The following is a 15,658-nucleotide window of genomic DNA, read 5'->3' on the forward strand; positions in this document are numbered from 1 at the left end:
CACAACAAGTAGAACTTACTGAAAAAAACAAGTCAATGCTCCTGTTGAACTCCACTGAATCCAGATATTCCTATCAAAGTGGCTGCTGTACTCCAGATCTTCTTCCGATGTCTTCTTGGCCGTCTCTGGTGAGTTGTGCTGGCTAAGGTATGTGACCAGTATAAGTACCGTATGCCATAGCCCCACCTTCTTTTCAGGGTTTCAACGACTGTGGTAATGGCCATTCTGCAAATGGGCCTTCAATGTGTAGTCAATTTACATACAAGCCGTCAACAAAGTTATCGATGCAGACCAACAAGAGACATAAAATACATAGCCAGTGATCAGCCAAACAAGTTGAATCATTGTGAAACTTCAAAATCATTTTTGCAACTGTCTTTGGTACCCATTGAAGGATTACATTGTCATTGACATTGTAAAGATGCAAGGCCTCATGGGAGTCAGACTCTGGATCCAGTTTATTTGCTGCTAAAAGAACACTGTTCCCAAAAAAGGTTATGCACAGCTATGAAATGATCCAGGCTCCATTTGGCTCTGTCTCACTCAGAGCCTGGATAGCTCAGTCGGTAGAGCATCAGACTTTTAATCTGAGGGTCCAGGGTTCAAGTCCCTGTTCAGGTGGTTGTATTACTATGTAATTATTGTAAGACATTAAACACAATACTAGACCATACAATTTTAATGACTCATGCCGGCATGTAGACAGAATTTGGACTTGCCTAATGCGAAAAGAACTTCCTGTGGTTCCCCTACATCAAAAACACTGCATGTGATATATCATATCAGATTGATCACCAACCCTCATCAAATTCAACCCTACATGGCGGTATTGCATTGTATGGTTCCATGGTGTAATGGTTAGCACTCCGGGCTTTGAATCCAGTGATTCGAGTTCAAATCTCGGTGGAACCTAGAACTGTCTTGAGTTGACTGTAAACTGCAAACCAATGTGTGCCATGGTCCCACCCTCTTTTTTCAACGAGTGTCAATTTACATGCAAGCCATCAACAACAGTGTTTATGGAGCCAAGAGCCATACAATATCATGGACATTGATCAAAGTAAAAGTTCAGTTTAGTTTATTACTGAAAAAGAAACAATTCTTGTATTTCGATTTTAAAGCCAGCATCACTGCCCAAGAGTCAGTGTCTAGAGACAGAGTGATATTACTGAGAAAACAAGCTGATATATTCTATTGTGCAATGCTAAATAGTGAAGCCAGAACAACACCCCAACTATGAAGCACTTTCTATAAAATGCAGACAGATCATGGCTGTGGTTGAGCTCTACTTTTGACTTACATTTGGCACAGGAGTCCTGATATTGGCCGTACAGTTCCTATTCGTGAACAAGTTGCTGACAAGAAAACCCCAAAGAGGAGCACTTATGAGCATGAAGAAGCACAAGTGGTTCCATTTGAAGTAATCTTGGAGCAAGGACTTTTTCTTTTGCATTACCAATGGAGGCTTTTGTCATATGGAACTGCCCCCCAACAAAAAGCACTTACTGAATTTCATTGACAAGTCAATGCTCATGTTAGGGAAATAAGAATGACTCTCTGAAACTGGTGTTTAAACAAACTTTTCCAGAACGTAATTTCAAAGTGCATGCAGACAAAGACATCAACACTACCCCAACAAGTAGCACTTACTGCATTCAAAAGTCAAGTCAGTGCTTGTGCCAGGGTAATGTGAATGACCAGGTAGAGTGAAAACTTCATGGTATTTTTCAAAACTTGAGATACATGCAGTTATTGAGGCCAAAGTCACAACCAAGACAACCCCAAAGAGAAGCACTTATGATTGCAGAAGCCAACAGTGGCTCAAGTTGAGGTCGTCTTAATGTGTTTGCTTCACAATGTCTTAAATGGTGGTCACAACAAGTAGAACTTACTGAAAAAAAACAAGTCAATGCTCCTGTTGAACTCCACTGAATCCAGATATTCCTATCAAAGTGGCTGCTGTACTCCAGATCTTCTTCCGATGTCTTCTTGGCCGTCTCTGGTGAGTTGTGCTGGCTAAGGTATGTGACCAGTATAAGTACCGTATGCCATAGCCCCACCTTCTTTTCAGGGTTTCAACGACTGTGGTAATGGCCATTCTGCAAATGGGCCTTCAATGTGTAGTCAATTTACATACAAGCCGTCAACAAAGTTATCGATGCAGACCAACAAGAGACATAAAATACATAGCCAGTGATCAGCCAAACAAGTTGAATCATTGTGAAACTTCAAAATCATTTTTGCAACTGTCTTTGGTACCCATTGAAGGATTACATTGTCATTGACATTGTAAAGATGCAAGGCCTCATGGGAGTCAGACTCTGGATCCAGTTTATTTGCTGCTAAAAGAACACTGTTCCCAAAAAAGGTTATGCACAGCTATGAAATGATCCAGGCTCCATTTGGCTCTGTCTGACTCAGAGCCTGGATAGCTCAGTCGGTAGAGCATCAGACTTTTAATCTGAGGGTCCAGGGTTCAAGTCCCTGTTCAGGCGGTTGTATTACTATGTAATTATTGTAAGATATTAAACACGATACTAGACCATACAATTTTAATGACTCATGCCGGCATGTAGACAGAATTTGGACTTGCCTAATGCGAAAAGAACTTCCTGTGGTTCCCCTACATCAAAAACACTGCATGTGATATATCATATCAGATTGATCACCAACCCTCATCAAATTCAACCCTACATGGCGGTATTGCATTGTATGGTTCCATGGTGTAATGGTTAGCACTCTGGGCTTTGAATCCAGTGATTTGAGTTCAAATCTCGGCGGAACCTAGAACTGTCTTGAGTTGACTGTAAACTGCAAACCAATGTGTCCCATGGTCCCACCCTCTTTTTTCAACGAGTGTCAATTTACATGCAAGCCATCAACAACAGTGTTTATGGAGCCAAGAGCCATACAATATCATGGACATTGATCAAAGTAAAAGTTCAGTTTAGTTTATTACTGAAAAAGAAACAATTCTTGTATTTCGATTTTAAAGCCAGCATCACTGCCCAAGAGTCAGTGTCTAGAGACAGAGTGATATTACTGAGAAAACAAGCTGATATATTCTATTGTGCAATGCTAAATAGTGAAGCCAGAACAACACCCCAACTATGAAGCACTTTCTATAAAATGCAGACAGATCATGGCTGTGGTTGAGCTCTACTTTTGACTTACATTTGGCACAGGAGTCCTGATATTGGCCGTACAGTTCCTATTCGTGAACAAGTTGCTGACAAGAAAACCCCAAAGAGGAGCACTTATGAGCATGAAGAAGCACAAGTGGTTCCATTTGAAGTAATCTTGGAGCAAGGACTTTTTCTTTTGCATTACCAATGGAGGCTTTTGTCATATGGAACTGCCCCCCAACAAAAAGCACTTACTGAATTTCATTGACAAGTCAATGCTCATGTTAGGGAAATAAGAATGACTCTCTGAAACTGGTGTTTAAACAAACTTTTCCAGAACGTAATTTCAAAGTGCATGCAGACAAAGACATCAACACTACCCCAACAAGTAGCACTTACTGCATTCAAAAGTCAAGTCAGTGCTTGTGCCAGGGTAATGTGAATGACCAGGTAGAGTGAAAACTTCATGGTATTTTTCAAAACTTGAGATACTTGCAGTTATTGAGGCCAAAGTCACAACCAAGACAACCCCAAAGAGAAGCACTTATGATTGCAGAAGCCAACAGTGGCTCAAGTTGAGGTCGTCTTAATGTGTTTGCTTCACAATGTCTTAAATGGTGGTCACAACAAGTAGAACTTACTGAAAAAAACAAGTCAATGCTCCTGTTGAACTCCACTGAATCCAGATATTCCTATCAAAGTGGCTGCTGTACTCCAGATCTTCTTCCGATGTCTTCTTGGCCGTCTCTGGTGAGTTGTGCTGGCTAAGGTATGTGACCAGTATAAGTACCGTATGCCATAGCCCCACCTTCTTTTCAGGGTTTCAACGACTGTGGTAATGGCCATTCTGCAAATGGGCCTTCAATGTGTAGTCAATTTACATACAAGCCGTCAACAAAGTTATCGATGCAGACCAACAAGAGACATAAAATACATAGCCAGTGATCAGCCAAACAAGTTGAATCATTGTGAAACTTCAAAATCATTTTTGCAACTGTCTTTGGTACCCATTGAAGGATTACATTGTCATTGACATTGTAAAGATGCAAGGCCTCATGGGAGTCAGACTCTGGATCCAGTTTATTTGCTGCTAAAAGAACACTGTTCCCAAAAAAGGTTATGCACAGCTATGAAATGATCCAGGCTCCATTTGGCTCTGTCTCACTCAGAGCCTGGATAGCTCAGTCGGTAGAGCATCAGACTTTTAATCTGAGGGTCCAGGGTTCAAGTCCCTGTTCAGGTGGTTGTATTACTATGTAATTATTGTAAGACATTAAACACAATACTAGACCATACAATTTTAATGACTCATGCCGGCATGTAGACAGAATTTGGACTTGCCTAATGCGAAAAGAACTTCCTGTGGTTCCCCTACATCAAAAACACTGCATGTGATATATCATATCAGATTGATCACCAACCCTCATCAAATTCAACCCTACATGGCGGTATTGCATTGTATGGTTCCATGGTGTAATGGTTAGCACTCCGGGCTTTGAATCCAGTGATTCGAGTTCAAATCTCGGTGGAACCTAGAACTGTCTTGAGTTGACTGTAAACTGCAAACCAATGTGTGCCATGGTCCCACCCTCTTTTTTCAACGAGTGTCAATTTACATGCAAGCCATCAACAACAGTGTTTATGGAGCCAAGAGCCATACAATATCATGGACATTGATCAAAGTAAAAGTTCAGTTTAGTTTATTACTGAAAAAGAAACAATTCTTGTATTTCGATTTTAAAGCCAGCATCACTGCCCAAGAGTCAGTGTCTAGAGACAGAGTGATATTACTGAGAAAACAAGCTGATATATTCTATTGTGCAATGCTAAATAGTGAAGCCAGAACAACACCCCAACTATGAAGCACTTTCTATAAAATGCAGACAGATCATGGCTGTGGTTGAGCTCTACTTTTGACTTACATTTGGCACAGGAGTCCTGATATTGGCCGTACAGTTCCTATTCGTGAACAAGTTGCTGACAAGAAAACCCCAAAGAGGAGCACTTATGAGCATGAAGAAGCACAAGTGGTTCCATTTGAAGTAATCTTGGAGCAAGGACTTTTTCTTTTGCATTACCAATGGAGGCTTTTGTCATATGGAACTGCCCCCCAACAAAAAGCACTTACTGAATTTCATTGACAAGTCAATGCTCATGTTAGGGAAATAAGAATGACTCTCTGAAACTGGTGTTTAAACAAACTTTTCCAGAACGTAATTTCAAAGTGCATGCAGACAAAGACATCAACACTACCCCAACAAGTAGCACTTACTGCATTCAAAAGTCAAGTCAGTGCTTGTGCCAGGGTAATGTGAATGACCAGGTAGAGTGAAAACTTCATGGTATTTTTCAAAACTTGAGATACATGCAGTTATTGAGGCCAAAGTCACAACCAAGACAACCCCAAAGAGAAGCACTTATGATTGCAGAAGCCAACAGTGGCTCAAGTTGAGGTCGTCTTAATGTGTTTGCTTCACAATGTCTTAAATGGTGGTCACAACAAGTAGAACTTACTGAAAAAAAACAAGTCAATGCTCCTGTTGAACTCCACTGAATCCAGATATTCCTATCAAAGTGGCTGCTGTACTCCAGATCTTCTTCCGATGTCTTCTTGGCCGTCTCTGGTGAGTTGTGCTGGCTAAGGTATGTGACCAGTATAAGTACCGTATGCCATAGCCCCACCTTCTTTTCAGGGTTTCAACGACTGTGGTAATGGCCATTCTGCAAATGGGCCTTCAATGTGTAGTCAATTTACATACAAGCCGTCAACAAAGTTATCGATGCAGACCAACAAGAGACATAAAATACATAGCCAGTGATCAGCCAAACAAGTTGAATCATTGTGAAACTTCAAAATCATTTTTGCAACTGTCTTTGGTACCCATTGAAGGATTACATTGTCATTGACATTGTAAAGATGCAAGGCCTCATGGGAGTCAGACTCTGGATCCAGTTTATTTGCTGCTAAAAGAACACTGTTCCCAAAAAAGGTTATGCACAGCTATGAAATGATCCAGGCTCCATTTGGCTCTGTCTGACTCAGAGCCTGGATAGCTCAGTCGGTAGAGCATCAGACTTTTAATCTGAGGGTCCAGGGTTCAAGTCCCTGTTCAGGCGGTTGTATTACTATGTAATTATTGTAAGATATTAAACACGATACTAGACCATACAATTTTAATGACTCATGCCGGCATGTAGACAGAATTTGGACTTGCCTAATGCGAAAAGAACTTCCTGTGGTTCCCCTACATCAAAAACACTGCATGTGATATATCATATCAGATTGATCACCAACCCTCATCAAATTCAACCCTACATGGCGGTATTGCATTGTATGGTTCCATGGTGTAATGGTTAGCACTCTGGGCTTTGAATCCAGTGATTTGAGTTCAAATCTCGGCGGAACCTAGAACTGTCTTGAGTTGACTGTAAACTGCAAACCAATGTGTCCCATGGTCCCACCCTCTTTTTTCAACGAGTGTCAATTTACATGCAAGCCATCAACAACAGTGTTTATGGAGCCAAGAGCCATACAATATCATGGACATTGATCAAAGTAAAAGTTCAGTTTAGTTTATTACTGAAAAAGAAACAATTCTTGTATTTCGATTTTAAAGCCAGCATCACTGCCCAAGAGTCAGTGTCTAGAGACAGAGTGATATTACTTAGAAAACAAGCTGATATATTCTATTGTGCAATGCTAAATAGTGAAGCCAGAACAACACCCCAACTATGAAGCACTTTCTATAAAATGCAGACAGATCATGGCTGTGGTTGAGCTCTACTTTTGACTTACATTTGGCACAGGAGTCCTGATATTGGCCGTACAGTTCCTATTCGTGAACAAGTTGCTGACAAGAAAACCCCAAAGAGGAGCACTTATGAGCATGAAGAAGCACAAGTGGTTCCATTTGAAGTAATCTTGGAGCAAGGACTTTTTCTTTTGCATTACCAATGGAGGCTTTTGTCATATGGAACTGCCCCCCAACAAAAAGCACTTACTGAATTTCATTGACAAGTCAATGCTCATGTTAGGGAAATAAGAATGACTCTCTGAAACTGGTGTTTAAACAAACTTTTCCAGAACGTAATTTCAAAGTGCATGCAGACAAAGACATCAACACTACCCCAACAAGTAGCACTTACTGCATTCAAAAGTCAAGTCAGTGCTTGTGCCAGGGTAATGTGAATGACCAGGTAGAGTGAAAACTTCATGGTATTTTTCAAAACTTGAGATACTTGCAGTTATTGAGGCCAAAGTCACAACCAAGACAACCCCAAAGAGAAGCACTTATGATTGCAGAAGCCAACAGTGGCTCAAGTTGAGGTCGTCTTAATGTGTTTGCTTCACAATGTCTTAAATGGTGGTCACAACAAGTAGAACTTACTGAAAAAAAACAAGTCAATGCTCCTGTTGAACTCCACTGAATCCAGATATTCCTATCAAAGTGGCTGCTGTACTCCAGATCTTCTTCCGATGTCTTCTTGGCCGTCTCTGGTGAGTTGTGCTGGCTAAGGTATGTGACCAGTATAAGTACCGTATGCCATAGCCCCACCTTCTTTTCAGGGTTTCAACGACTGTGGTAATGGACATTCTGCAAATGGGCCTTCAATGTGTAGTCAATTTACATACAAGCCGTCAACAAAGTTATCGATGCAGACCAACAAGAGACATCAAATACATAGCCAGTGATCAGCCAAACAAGTTGAATCATTGTGAAACTTCAAAATCATTTTTGCAACTGTCTTTGGTACCCATTGAAGGATTACATTGTCATTGACATTGTAAAGATGCAAGGCCTCATGGGAGTCAGACTCTGGATCCAGTTTATTTGCTGCTAAAAGAACACTGTTCCCAAAAAAGGTTATGCACAGCTATGAAATGATCCAGGCTCCATTTGGCTCTGTCTCACTCAGAGCCTGGATAGCTCAGTCGGTAGAGCATCAGACTTTTAATCTGAGGGTCCAGGGTTCAAGTCCCTGTTCAGGCGGTTGTATTACTATGTAATTATTGTAAGATATTAAACACAATACTATACCATACAATTTTAATGACTCATGCCGGCATGTAGACAGAATTTGGACTTGCCTAATGCGAAAAGAACTTCCCGTGGTTCCCCTACATCAAAAACACTGCATGTGATATATCATATCAGATTGATCACCAACCCTCATCAAATTCAATCCTACATGGCGGTATTGCATTGTATGGTTCCATGGTGTAATGGTTAGCACTCTGGGCTTTGAATCCAGTGATCCGAGTTCAAATTTCGGTGGAACCTAGAACTGTCTTGAGTTGACTGCAAACCAATGTGTGCCATGGTCCCACCCTCTTTTTTCAACGAGTGTCAATTTACATGCAAGCCATCAACAACAGTGTTTATGGAGCCAAGAGCCATACAATATCATGGACATTGATCAAAGTAAAAGTTCAGTTTAGTTTATTACTGAAAAAGAAACAATTCTTGTATTTCGATTTTAAAGCCAGCATCACTGCCCAAGAGTCAGTGTCTAGAGACAGAGTGATATTACTGAGAAAACAAGCTGATATATTCTATTGTGCAATGCTAAATAGTGAAGCCAGAACAACACCCCAACTATGAAGCACTTTCTATAAAATGCAGACAGATCATGGCTGTGGTTGAGCTCTACTTTTGACTTACATTTGGCACAGGAGTCCTGATATTGGCCGTACAGTTCCTATTCGTGAACAAGTTGCTGACAAGAAAACCCCAAAGAGGAGCACTTATGAGCATGAAGAAGCACAAGTGGTTCCATTTGAAGTAATCTTGGAGCAAGGACTTTTTCTTTTGCATTACCAATGGAGGCTTTTGTCATATGGAACTGCCCCCCAACAAAAAGCACTTACTGAATTTCATTGACAAGTCAATGCTCATGTTAGGGAAATAAGAATGACTCTCTGAAACTGGTGTTTAAACAAACTTTTCCAGAACGTAATTTCAAAGTGCATGCAGACAAAGACATCAACACTACCCCAACAAGTAGCACTTACTGCATTCAAAAGTCAAGTCAGTGCTTGTGCCAGGGTAATGTGAATGACCAGGTAGAGTGAAAACTTCATGGTATTTTTCAAAACTTGAGATACTTGCAGTTATTGAGGCCAAAGTCACAACCAAGACAACCCCAAAGAGAAGCACTTATGATTGCAGAAGCCAACAGTGGCTCAAGTTGAGGTCGTCTTAATGTGTTTGCTTCACAATGTCTTAAATGGTGGTCACAACAAGTAGAACTTACTGAAAAAAACAAGTCAATGCTCCTGTTGAACTCCACTGAATCCAGATATTCCTATCAAAGTGGCTGCTGTACTCCAGATCTTCTTCCGATGTCTTCTTGGCCGTCTCTGGTGAGTTGTGCTGGCTAAGGTATGTGACCAGTATAAGTACCGTATGCCATAGCCCCACCTTCTTTTCAGGGTTTCAACGACTGTGGTAATGGCCATTCTGCAAATGGGCCTTCAATGTGTAGTCAATTTACATACAAGCCGTCAACAAAGTTATCGATGCAGACCAACAAGAGACATCAAATACATAGCCAGTGATCAGCCAAACAAGTTGAATCATTGTGAAACTTCAAAATCATTTTTGCAACTGTCTTTGGTACCCATTGAAGGATTACATTGTCATTGACATTGTAAAGATGCAAGGCCTCATGGGAGTCAGACTCTGGATCCAGTTTATTTGCTGCTAAAAGAACACTGTTCCCAAAAAAGGTTATGCACAGCTATGAAATGATCCAGGCTCCATTTGGCTCTGTCTCACTCAGAGCCTGGATAGCTCAGTCGGTAGAGCATCAGACTTTTAATCTGAGGGTCCAGGGTTCAAGTCCCTGTTCAGGCGGTTGTATTACTATGTAATTATTGTAAGATATTAAACACAATACTAGACCATACAATTTTAATGACTCATGCCGGCATGTAGACAGAATTTGGACTTGCCTAATGCGAAAAGAACTTCCCGTGGTTCCCCTACATCAAAAACACTGCATGTGATATATCATATCAGATTGATCACCAACCCTCATCAAATTCAACCCTACATGGCGGTATTGCATTGTATGGTTCCATGGTGTAATGGTTAGCACTCTGGGCTTTGAATGCAGTGATCCGAGTTCAAATCTCGGTGGAACCTAGAACTTTCTTGAGTTGACTGTAAACTGCAAACCAATGTGTGCCATGGTCCCACCCTCTTTTTTCAACGAGTGTCAATTTACATGCAAGCCATCAACAACAGTGTTTATGGAGCCAAGAGCCATACAATATCATGGACATTGATCAAAGTAAAAGTTCAGTTTAGTTTATTACTGAAAAAGAAACAATTCTTGTATTTCGATTTTAAAGCCAGCATCACTGCCCAAGAGTCAGTGTCTAGAGACAGAGTGATATTACTGAGAAAACAAGCTGATATATTCTATTGTGCAATGCTAAATAGTGAAGCCAGAACAACACCCCAACTATGAAGCACTTTCTATAAAATGCAGACAGATCATGGCTGTGGTTGAGCTCTACTTTTGACTTACATTTGGCACAGGAGTCCTGATATTGGCCGTACAGTTCCTATTCGTGAACAAGTTGCTGACAAGAAAACCCCAAAGAGGAGCACTTATGAGCATGAAGAAGCACAAGTGGTTCCATTTGAAGTAATCTTGGAGCAAGGACTTTTTCTTTTGCATTACCAATGGAGGCTTTTGTCATATGGAACTGCCCCCCAACAAAAAGCACTTACTGAATTTCATTGACAAGTCAATGCTCATGTTAGGGAAATAAGAATGACTCTCTGAAACTGGTGTTTAAACAAACTTTTCCAGAACGTAATTTCAAAGTGCATGCAGACAAAGACATCAACACTACCCCAACAAGTAGCACTTACTGCATTCAAAAGTCAAGTCAGTGCTTGTGCCAGGGTAATGTGAATGACCAGGTAGAGTGAAAACTTCATGGTATTTTTCAAAACTTGAGATACTTGCAGTTATTGAGGCCAAAGTCACAACCAAGACAACCCCAAAGAGAAGCACTTATGATTGCAGAAGCCAACAGTGGCTCAAGTTGAGGTCGTCTTAATGTGTTTGCTTCACAATGTCTTAAATGGTGGTCACAACAAGTAGAACTTACTGAAAAAAAACAAGTCAATGCTCCTGTTGAACTCCACTGAATCCAGATATTCCTATCAAAGTGGCTGCTGTACTCCAGATCTTCTTCCGATGTCTTCTTGGCCGTCTCTGGTGAGTTGTGCTGGCTAAGGTATGTGACCAGTATAAGTACCGTATGCCATAGCCCCACCTTCTTTTCAGGGTTTCAACGACTGTGGTAATGGCCATTCTGCAAATGGGCCTTCAATGTGTAGTCAATTTACATACAAGCCGTCAACAAAGTTATCGATGCAGACCAACAAGAGACATAAAATACATAGCCAGTGATCAGCCAAACAAGTTGAATCATTGTGAAACTTCAAAATCATTTTTGCAACTGTCTTTGGTACCCATTGAAGGATTACATTGTCATTGACATTGTAAAGATGCAAGGCCTCATGGGAGTCAGACTCTGGATCCAGTTTATTTGCTGCTAAAAGAACACTGTTCCCAAAAAAGGTTATGCACAGCTATGAAATGATCCAGGCTCCATTTGGCTCTGTCTCACTCAGAGCCTGGATAGCTCAGTCGGTAGAGCATCAGACTTTTAATCTGAGGGTCCAGGGTTCAAGTCCCTGTTCAGGCGGTTGTATTACTATGTAATTATTGTAAGATATTAAACACAATACTATACCATACAATTTTAATGACTCATGCCGGCATGTAGACAGAATTTGGACTTGCCTAATGCGAAAAGAACTTCCCGTGGTTCCCCTACATCAAAAACACTGCATGTGATATATCATATCAGATTGATCACCAACCCTCATCAAATTCAATCCTACATGGCGGTATTGCATTGTATGGTTCCATGGTGTAATGGTTAGCACTCTGGGCTTTGAATCCAGTGATCCGAGTTCAAATTTCGGTGGAACCTAGAACTGTCTTGAGTTGACTGCAAACCAATGTGTGCCATGGTCCCACCCTCTTTTTTCAACGAGTGTCAATTTACATGCAAGCCATCAACAACAGTGTTTATGGAGCCAATAGCCATACAATATCATGGACATTGATCAAAGTAAAAGTTCAGTTTAGTTTATTACTGAAAAAGAAACAATTCTTGTATTTCGATTTTAAAGCCAGCATCACTGCCCAAGAGTCAGTGTCTAGAGACAGAGTGATATTACTGAGAAAACAAGCTGATATATTCTATTGTGCAATGCTAAATAGTGAAGCCAGAACAACACCCCAACTATGAAGCACTTTCTATAAAATGCAGACAGATCATGGCTGTGGTTGAGCTCTACTTTTGACTTACATTTGGCACAGGAGTCCTGATATTGGCCGTACAGTTCCTATTCGTGAACAAGTTGCTGACAAGAAAACCCCAAAGAGGAGCACTTATGAGCATGAAGAAGCACAAGTGGTTCCATTTGAAGTAATCTTGGAGCAAGGACTTTTTCTTTTGCATTACCAATGGAGGCTTTTGTCATATGGAACTGCCCCCCAACAAAAAGCACTTACTGAATTTCATTGACAAGTCAATGCTCATGTTAGGGAAATAAGAATGACTCTCTGAAACTGGTGTTTAAACAAACTTTTCCAGAACGTAATTTCAAAGTGCATGCAGACAAAGACATCAACACTACCCCAACAAGTAGCACTTACTGCATTCAAAAGTCAAGTCAGTGCTTGTGCCAGGGTAATGTGAATGACCAGGTAGAGTGAAAACTTCATGGTATTTTTCAAAACTTGAGATACTTGCAGTTATTGAGGCCAAAGTCACAACCAAGACAACCCCAAAGAGAAGCACTTATGATTGCAGAAGCCAACAGTGGCTCAAGTTGAGGTCGTCTTAATGTGTTTGCTTCACAATGTCTTAAATGGTGGTCACAACAAGTAGAACTTACTGAAAAAAACAAGTCAATGCTCCTGTTGAACTCCACTGAATCCAGATATTCCTATCAAAGTGGCTGCTGTACTCCAGATCTTCTTCCGATGTCTTCTTGGCCGTCTCTGGTGAGTTGTGCTGGCTAAGGTATGTGACCAGTATAAGTACCGTATGCCATAGCCCCACCTTCTTTTCAGGGTTTCAACGACTGTGGTAATGGCCATTCTGCAAATGGGCCTTCAATGTGTAGTCAATTTACATACAAGCCGTCAACAAAGTTATCGATGCAGACCAACAAGAGACATCAAATACATAGCCAGTGATCAGCCAAACAAGTTGAATCATTGTGAAACTTCAAAATCATTTTTGCAACTGTCTTTGGTACCCATTGAAGGATTACATTGTCATTGACATTGTAAAGATGCAAGGCCTCATGGGAGTCAGACTCTGGATCCAGTTTATTTGCTGCTAAAAGAACACTGTTCCCAAAAAAGGTTATGCACAGCTATGAAATGATCCAGGCTCCATTTGGCTCTGTCTCACTCAGAGCCTGGATAGCTCAGTCGGTAGAGCATCAGACTTTTAATCTGAGGGTCCAGGGTTCAAGTCCCTGTTCAGGCGGTTGTATTACTATGTAATTATTGTAAGATATTAAACACAATACTAGACCATACAATTTTAATGACTCATGCCGGCATGTAGACAGAATTTGGACTTGCCTAATGCGAAAAGAACTTCCCGTGGTTCCCCTACATCAAAAACACTGCATGTGATATATCATATCAGATTGATCACCAACCCTCATCAAATTCAACCCTACATGGCGGTATTGCATTGTATGGTTCCATGGTGTAATGGTTAGCACTCTGGGCTTTGAATGCAGTGATCCGAGTTCAAATCTCGGTGGAACCTAGAACTTTCTTGAGTTGACTGTAAACTGCAAACCAATGTGTGCCATGGTCCCACCCTCTTTTTTCAACGAGTGTCAATTTACATGCAAGCCATCAACAACAGTGTTTATGGAGCCAAGAGCCATACAATATCATGGACATTGATCAAAGTAAAAGTTCAGTTTAGTTTATTACTGAAAAAGAAACAATTCTTGTATTTCGATTTTAAAGCCAGCATCACTGCCCAAGAGTCAGTGTCTAGAGACAGAGTGATATTACTGAGAAAACAAGCTGATATATTCTATTGTGCAATGCTAAATAGTGAAGCCAGAACAACACCCCAACTATGAAGCACTTTCTATAAAATGCAGACAGATCATGGCTGTGGTTGAGCTCTACTTTTGACTTACATTTGGCACAGGAGTCCTGATATTGGCCGTACAGTTCCTATTCGTGAACAAGTTGCTGACAAGAAAACCCCAAAGAGGAGCACTTATGAGCATGAAGAAGCACAAGTGGTTCCATTTGAAGTAATCTTGGAGCAAGGACTTTTTCTTTTGCATTACCAATGGAGGCTTTTGTCATATGGAACTGCCCCCCAACAAAAAGCACTTACTGAATTTCATTGACAAGTCAATGCTCATGTTAGGGAAATAAGAATGACTCTCTGAAACTGGTGTTTAAACAAACTTTTCCAGAACGTAATTTCAAAGTGCATGCAGACAAAGACATCAACACTACCCCAACAAGTAGCACTTACTGCATTCAAAAGTCAAGTCAGTGCTTGTGCCAGGGTAATGTGAATGACCAGGTAGAGTGAAAACTTCATGGTATTTTTCAAAACTTGAGATACTTGCAGTTATTGAGGCCAAAGTCACAACCAAGACAACCCCAAAGAGAAGCACTTATGATTGCAGAAGCCAACAGTGGCTCAAGTTGAGGTCGTCTTAATGTGTTTGCTTCACAATGTCTTAAATGGTGGTCACAACAAGTAGAACTTACTGAAAAAAACAAGTCAATGCTCCTGTTGAACTCCACTGAATCCAGATATTCCTATCAAAGTGGCTGCTGTACTCCAGATCTTCTTCCGATGTCTTCTTGGCCGTCTCTGGTGAGTTGTGCTGGCTAAGGTATGTGACCAGTATAAGTACCGTATGCCATAGCCCCACCTTCTTTTCAGGGTTTCAACGACTGTGGTAATGGCCATTCTGCAAATGGGCCTTCAATGTGTAGTCAATTTACATACAAGCCGTCAACAAAGTTATCGATGCAGACCAACAAGAGACATCAAATACATAGCCAGTGATCAGCCAAACAAGTTGAATCATTGTGAAACTTCAAAATCATTTTTGCAACTGTCTTTGGTACCCATTGAAGGATTACATTGTCATTGACATTGTAAAGATGCAAGGCCTCATGGGAGTCAGACTCTGGATCCAGTTTATTTGCTGCTAAAAGAACACTGTTCCCAAAAAAGGTTATGCACAGCTATGAAATGATCCAGGCTCCATTTGGCTCTGTCTCACTCAGAGCCTGGATAGCTCAGTCGGTAGAGCATCAGACTTTTAATCTGAGGGTCCAGGGTTCAAGTCCCTGTTCAGGCGGTTGTATTACTATGTAATTATTGTAAGATATTAAACACAATACTAGACCATACAATTTTAATG

The 15,658-nt window shown here is 40.8% G+C and overlaps 11 non-coding genes across 11 annotated transcripts; all 11 read left to right on the top strand.

Moving 5' to 3' along the window:
• The first annotated feature begins 548 nt into the window (after positions 1-548).
• On the top strand, positions 549-621 carry trnak-uuu (transfer RNA lysine (anticodon UUU)). Its single transcript has one exon. It is a non-coding gene; the product is annotated as a tRNA-Lys (tRNA).
• A 1,801-nt stretch (positions 622-2,422) lies between these two features.
• trnak-uuu (transfer RNA lysine (anticodon UUU)) lies at positions 2,423-2,495 on the top strand. The gene has a single exon. It is a non-coding gene; the product is annotated as a tRNA-Lys (tRNA).
• A 1,800-nt stretch (positions 2,496-4,295) lies between these two features.
• trnak-uuu (transfer RNA lysine (anticodon UUU)) lies at positions 4,296-4,368 on the top strand. Its single transcript has one exon. It is a non-coding gene; the product is annotated as a tRNA-Lys (tRNA).
• Positions 4,369-6,169: 1,801 nt separating this feature from the next.
• On the top strand, positions 6,170-6,242 carry trnak-uuu (transfer RNA lysine (anticodon UUU)). The gene has a single exon. It is a non-coding gene; the product is annotated as a tRNA-Lys (tRNA).
• Positions 6,243-8,043: 1,801 nt separating this feature from the next.
• On the top strand, positions 8,044-8,116 carry trnak-uuu (transfer RNA lysine (anticodon UUU)). Its single transcript has one exon. It is a non-coding gene; the product is annotated as a tRNA-Lys (tRNA).
• Positions 8,117-8,335: 219 nt separating this feature from the next.
• trnaq-uug (transfer RNA glutamine (anticodon UUG)) lies at positions 8,336-8,407 on the top strand. Its single transcript has one exon. It is a non-coding gene; the product is annotated as a tRNA-Gln (tRNA).
• A 1,502-nt stretch (positions 8,408-9,909) lies between these two features.
• On the top strand, positions 9,910-9,982 carry trnak-uuu (transfer RNA lysine (anticodon UUU)). The gene has a single exon. It is a non-coding gene; the product is annotated as a tRNA-Lys (tRNA).
• Positions 9,983-11,783: 1,801 nt separating this feature from the next.
• trnak-uuu (transfer RNA lysine (anticodon UUU)) lies at positions 11,784-11,856 on the top strand. Its single transcript has one exon. It is a non-coding gene; the product is annotated as a tRNA-Lys (tRNA).
• Positions 11,857-12,075: 219 nt separating this feature from the next.
• On the top strand, positions 12,076-12,147 carry trnaq-uug (transfer RNA glutamine (anticodon UUG)). The gene has a single exon. It is a non-coding gene; the product is annotated as a tRNA-Gln (tRNA).
• Positions 12,148-13,649: 1,502 nt separating this feature from the next.
• On the top strand, positions 13,650-13,722 carry trnak-uuu (transfer RNA lysine (anticodon UUU)). Its single transcript has one exon. It is a non-coding gene; the product is annotated as a tRNA-Lys (tRNA).
• Positions 13,723-15,522: 1,800 nt separating this feature from the next.
• trnak-uuu (transfer RNA lysine (anticodon UUU)) lies at positions 15,523-15,595 on the top strand. The gene has a single exon. It is a non-coding gene; the product is annotated as a tRNA-Lys (tRNA).
• Positions 15,596-15,658: the final 63 nt, after the last annotated feature.

Source organism: Eucyclogobius newberryi, unplaced genomic scaffold (assembly GCF_026437365.1).
Source record: "Eucyclogobius newberryi isolate DKJ021-1_F unplaced genomic scaffold, fEucNew1.0.hap1 SCAF_87, whole genome shotgun sequence".
Classification (NCBI taxonomy): Eukaryota; Metazoa; Chordata; class Actinopteri; order Gobiiformes; family Gobiidae; genus Eucyclogobius; species Eucyclogobius newberryi.